Source organism: Tamandua tetradactyla, chromosome 18 (assembly GCF_023851605.1).
Source record: "Tamandua tetradactyla isolate mTamTet1 chromosome 18, mTamTet1.pri, whole genome shotgun sequence".
NCBI lineage: Eukaryota > Metazoa > Chordata > Mammalia > Pilosa > Myrmecophagidae > Tamandua > Tamandua tetradactyla.
Window position 1 is genome coordinate 63,790,854 of NC_135344.1, and position 6,000 is coordinate 63,796,853.

Here is a 6,000-nt window from a genome sequence, read left to right on the forward strand (position 1 = left end):
GATGCTGCTGCTCTTTGCCTGGTATGTTTACAAACTGAAGCAGGAAAAACTGCCTATGGCATCTTCTAGTTTGGAGCTTACCATATAAAGCCAGTATTTTATCTGCATTTGTTGATGTCCAACTTCTAGTATCCCAGGAATAAAGAAAAAAACAGCAGGAAAAAAGAATTCAGGATTCCTACTGGCAAAATTCTGGTAGCCACAGCGGTCATGAGATTTGTAGATAGCTCTAGAAATATTCCCCCTTCAAGACACCTTCCACTTCCTAGGAGAAAGCAGGGAGTCCAAAGAGAATGCAAATCAGCTCTCCTGCCACCTCCCCCCCCCCCCAAAAGGACAGTAACAGCAACAGGACACTTGGAAGAGACATAGCATAAAGCAACATGGAGTCTATGGTCTATGCTCACGAAAACTGCAGTTTCACAGCACTATAGTAAGACTGCATTCTTATTAGATACTCTAAACAGGGGAAACTGACGGGCTTTGTTATTCAGGGACAGGGTAAAAAAAAAATTAGGATTTAAGGCACAGGGGTTTATAATTCAGTCCATCAATACCTCATCAGGACATTGTTCTGTACTCTGAAATGACAGTTTTCTCTCTTTCCTGGAGCAGGGTTCAAGATCTTAAAGACTAACACCAGGTAATCCCAATCCAGACCAGGATACCTTGCCATCAAGTCTGCTAGTTCCAACACAACAAAAGTGCCTGTGGCAGCCAACGATTCCTTGGCATCCAGACCCGTTACATTGATACTGGCAGCTATGCCAGCTCTTCTCTTTCACCCTCTGCTGTTACTATAGCTCCTTTTGCTAAATCTGCCTCTGAGCTTAGACAGGAGCTGGGTGGTTCATAGTCACCCAGCAGCTGCAGCTGAGCAATACTTAGTCTAATTGTGGTGCTGGAGCAGCTGAGAGGAAGAAAGGAGATAATATATACCCTACCCTAACCACACACAGGCTGCTGCACATACTACCAATAAGAGAGCAAGATCATTTAAAAGGAACAGATTATCTTCTTTAAAGAAAAACGGTTGTACCTTGCCAGAGGAACTTGTGGCAGGTTATTATATACCTGTTTAAGTATAAATTGAAGGTGACCTAAGTCGTGTAAGGTCTGAATAATGGAAGATCTTACTACAATTTCCTGTAAATATTCATATAAAAAGGCAAGAAGAGCACCACAAACATCACCTTCACAACATGATTCAAAATTCCTGATAGAAGAATTTGTCACAGATGCAATCTCTTCTTCAACTCGACAATGAAGCAATGCGAAACAACACCAACAACCACTAAATCAGCAAGCTGTTATATAAAGCAGATAAACTACATTAATGCAATAATTCTCAACATTTTTGAAACTCTAACAGCTTATTGTTATTTATTTTCTTTTGAAATAAAACATACTCTTCCTTCAGGTACATATTCATAAAGGTTAAGTAAACAAAAACTTACGCTGAGAATTTCATCACATCCTTAAGAATATCAAAACTGAGACTGAAATTGTTGATCCAAAAGGGTGCTGTTCTAGAAAAGTGTAATCGAATACCTTGGTATAATGGATACATTCTGAATTTTCACTGTCATGTTACATAACTTTCTTGATGACAGAACAATATCCATTAGTCCAATAAACATACTTTGATCACTTACTTCTTGTCAGGCACAATGACACAAACAGAAGAGGATTTAAAATTAGTACAACCAGGTGTCTTCCATCCAAATGTTAACACATTAAAGAACACAAACCAGAATTTTATTTAGAAATATTTTTTCAAATTCTTAAATACTGTACATTTAGCAAAGTAATTAATTACTTTTATTACTGTACATTTCCAAGGTAGCTGTATATACTAGCTGGGATATGACAATTATGATTTTATAAGTCTAATCCTGTTTGCAAAGGACAGCCCAGGCAGTGTTCTAAAGTCAATCACCAAATAATAAGTTTTTAATTCAAAAGCTTTATATAGTACAACAGGCGTCTTCTTTTTAATTACGAAAACTAAAACACAGATTCAGAAAAGTACACAAAACAAATGTATGGTTTAATGAATTACATTAAGGCCATCACCCCGGCAACTACTCTCAGGTCAAGAAACAGAATTTTTTCACCCACTGCAGAAGCTCTGCCCATGTGTCCTATCCCAATCATAACCTCCTCCTTCCTCCTATATATACACATTTTTTTTTTTTTAATCGCACGGGCAGGAACCGGGAAACGAACCCGGGTCTCCCATGTGGCAGGTGAGAACTCTGCCTGCTGAGCGAGCCACCGTGGCCCGCCCCAGTACATTTAATAGAAAATACTTCATTGCAGTTTTTTTAAAAAATAGTTTTACCACTCAAGTTTGCATTCCTAGACACCATAGCTTAGTACTGCTCTATAAAAATTTTTTATATAAAGCTTCTTTCTCAATACAACAGTAATAGAAATTAATGAATGATACCGACATTGAACAGACTCACTAGAGAGTTAAATATATTTATAAAGAAAAATTACCCCTATAATAAAGTATTTACTGACCCAAATGATCCAAATTGAAACTCTGAATAAAGGAGTCTAACACCATGGTGGTTAATATTTCAGTTGTAGAAGATTATTGTTATTATTTTAGCATATTTATTCTTTTAACATTGTATACTTTGAGGGGGATTTATTTACATAGACTTAATTTTTCATCTTAAGAATTTCCTGAATAAAAAGAAAAACTTCAACCATATATTATTATACTTTAGCCATAAGACAAATTCCACCTATCTCAGGAAGATAGAGCAAAGCTGTAATTTCACTTTTGATTAAACAGAGAGGAGTCAATTTTGTGGTTTATGAAGTCAGCAAACATACTGCTCTAACATTATGTTGGTTACAGCAGAGTATATATGTTTTAAGAGTTCTTTTATCTACTATCTGAGAAACATGGACATGAAATGTCTTGTAGTTCAATTCAGATCAAAGGCCACATTTTTTTTCAAGTTTGGGACCCTACAAATTGTCAGCCAGCATTTAAAATCTCCATTGATATTTCACTAATGTCCAAAAGTTAAACTACAATTTCCTTTTCTTAAATGGCAACTATGGCAAGGGTCTCGCACATTTGTAAAAAATACATATAATATGTAGAACGGAATGATTAAAAGTTACGAATGTTTGTGTTTGTTTGGTGTTTTTTGGTATTTAAAATAAAATAAAATAAAAGGTCTGAAGCAAATCTGAAAATAATAAAAAAGTAAAGAGGTAGAAGTAAAAAAATACATATAAATGGCTTAGTGAAATACCACTTTTTAATAGTGTACTAAATGAAAATCCTATGTGACACAAAAAAGGTCCTTGGTTTCTTCTAATACAAGACATTCCTCATTACCTGCCCATTCCAAATGGTTACTGTCTACTGTGGGACAAGCATCGTGCTACTTAAGATAATATTCGCTATGCACTTTGCCTTGAACGCATACAATTATACGTGTACATTTCTTAACATTTTTCTTACTGTGCAATTTAACTAGAGAAATTTAACAGGACAGTTTAAATACATTTGTAATCATAAAATACCTTTGCTGTGTAATCCCAATTAGAATGCACGAAAATGCAAAATATACATGTGAAATCCTGTATATGTACATTTTCACATATACAGTAGAACATATGTGTCTAATGTCACGGACATAAAGTTGAGGTCCTATTAGAGACTTAATTCTTCATTTTCTCACTTTAATAATTTGCCACTTATCAACCCTGTTATCTAATGCTTATTTCAATTAATTATGCACAAACTAATCAGTCACAACTAAACTATGTTGTGCCTCACTCACTACAAAGCAAAAACAGTCCCTACACCAGACTAGAATTTCGAAGATCTACTTAAAACGACGCTGTCCCAAGTCCAATAAAGCAAAAGCTGGAGGCAGTGATTATAATTCAGAAGAAAACAAACTTTAATACAAAATTTTGTTACACATGCGGACAGAAGACCAAACTAAACGCGAGGCGGAGTGGCAAAAGACTGTAAAACCTGGGTGCTGAATGGCATATTTCCTCCCCCAACCCCCAACCCAAAACAAAGAAAAACTTTAACATGTTGCGGTTTTCAATCAAACCAAGAGGAGTGAGAGGCTCGCCCGCTCGTCCCGCACCGCCCGTCCTCGCTCCCAGCGCAGGGGCCGCCCGGCGCCAGCCAACGCGGATCCCAGCCTCTGGGGCAGAAAGGGGCTTCCCCCAGCCCCGATCGACCTCGGCCGTGGGGGCTGAGATTCACCTCGCTCCCCCCCCACACCTCGCCGGTGGCCCGCATGACACGAAAGACCCGGGGAAGGGGGCTCCAGCACTCCAAGACCTTCAGTCGGACTTGGGCGGGGCCGGACGGGGCGGAGTCCGGGTCAGGGGCGAGCAGGTAGTGCGGAAAGGGAGACACGCCCGCCGCGCGAGCCGGGCCGCAGGAGGGAAGTTTCTCACCAACTTCCCGACTCGGAGCAGGCTGAGGTGGGAAGGGTAGCGGCGGACGGGCGGGCGGGCGCGGGGCCTAGCGCTCCCTGGCTTAGGGTCGACAGCCCAGTCCTTACCTGTTCCCTGGCCGCGATCGCAGGAGCCGCTGCCGCGGCAGCTCAGGTGGAGGGGAGGGGGCGGCGGGCGGCGGGCAGCGGCGAGGCCCGCGGGGCCCTCTGCCTCCTCCTCCACCTCCGCGTCCGGGGGCGCCCGGCAGCGGCGACGACGGCAGAGCCGGACCCGGACTCGTTACTTCGGGAGGAGGGAATTCCCGGGCTCCCCACCCCTCGGCCTCTCGCCCCGCCTCCGCGCTCTCCCCGCCCTCACGGCGGCTCCGCCCCTCAGTCCGCGGCGGGGCGGGCGGGGCTGCGACTACCTGCGCGCGCGTCCGACTCACCGGAACTCGCGCTGCGGGCCGGTCCGAGAGGGCCTTCTCCCGTCGCGCGCTGCGTCCCAGTCACTGCTCCCGGCCCAACATGGCGGCGGGGTCCGGGCGGATTCCCGAGGCGGAGTTGGCCGAGGGGCCGCGAGGAGGAGGTGCCTCTCCACCCCGCAGAGCGGCGCCCCTACGGACCCTGGGGCCCGCCGATCGGCTGCCGCGGGGGAGCAAATGGCAGCACAGATTTCAGCCTCCTCTGGCTCTCTTTTCAGTTTGTCCCTCTCTCTGTAGTGCCGAGGGCTCTGGGATTGTGTTTGTTTCTGTGGCGGAGGACAGGATTGAGAGTTTTGGGGGCTGGTTCTTTGCTTCTCAGTACTATGCTTCCGCACCCTTTGTCGCTGATAGTAAAATCTCAGCCCACCGCAGGAGCCGGGGGGGGGGGGGGCGGGGGACGGGGCGTTACTAAAGGCTCGTCACCGTCCTGGTCGCCGTCCAAAAACGTTCGAGGCTGGCCTTGCTCCGACTTCGGGATCCTGTCTCCTGCCCCTGGAGCTTCCTGTTGACTGTAGGGCGGTCCCCCTTTTAGGAGCGGGGAACCGAAGTCCGGGTCCCTTGGGCGACTCTCCTGGTAACGGTGGCTTCGGCTTATTGGGGGACAAGGTCTTATTTGATCCTCGCAACAACTCAGCGAGGGAACTGGGGCAGTGATTCTGTTTTATATTTCTGAAAATCGAGTCACGGCCGAGATCGTGTTCGTCTGAATCCCAGTACCTTTCCTGTTGGCCTTGCAGCCAGTCGCTGGAGAAAGGGGAGGATCCAGAAGGAAGTGGGATAAAGAGGAGAGTTAGTCAAGGTCGGAATGGGCTGAACATTGAGGCTCTTTCTGCTGCAGTCACTCCGTACATGAACTTCCTCTTTGTATTTCCTCTTTGGTGGGGTTATCAGGATTATTAATGTGGGACTGTTGGTTTCCTTTGTCTCTGATTTTTTTTTTTTAACCGAAATTCGCATCTTCCGCAAGCACCCACGAAATAACATACGTGTCAGTGTTATGGTATTCTAGGAACTTAAGAAAATGTTTTCTCAGCTCACAAGATGAACCGAGAGGAGAGTAGCATAAGCATTCACATTAACGA

General features: G+C 44.6%; 1 protein-coding gene across 3 annotated transcripts in view; it reads right to left on the reverse strand.

Moving 5' to 3' along the window:
• Positions 1-5,291, reverse strand: part of YES1 (YES proto-oncogene 1, Src family tyrosine kinase) — a 100,668-nt gene extending 95,377 nt beyond the window's left edge. Inside the window, exon 1 of one of the 3 annotated variants that reach the window (XM_077135860.1) lies at positions 4,883-5,291. The gene's annotated coding sequence lies outside the window, so the exon portion shown is untranslated. Of the gene's footprint in view, positions 1-81; positions 4,109-4,562; positions 4,749-4,882 lie in introns of those variants that run through there. The other 2 variants (XM_077135861.1, XM_077135862.1) reach the window with 2 other exon arrangements.
• Between the last annotated feature and the right edge of the window lie 709 nt (positions 5,292-6,000).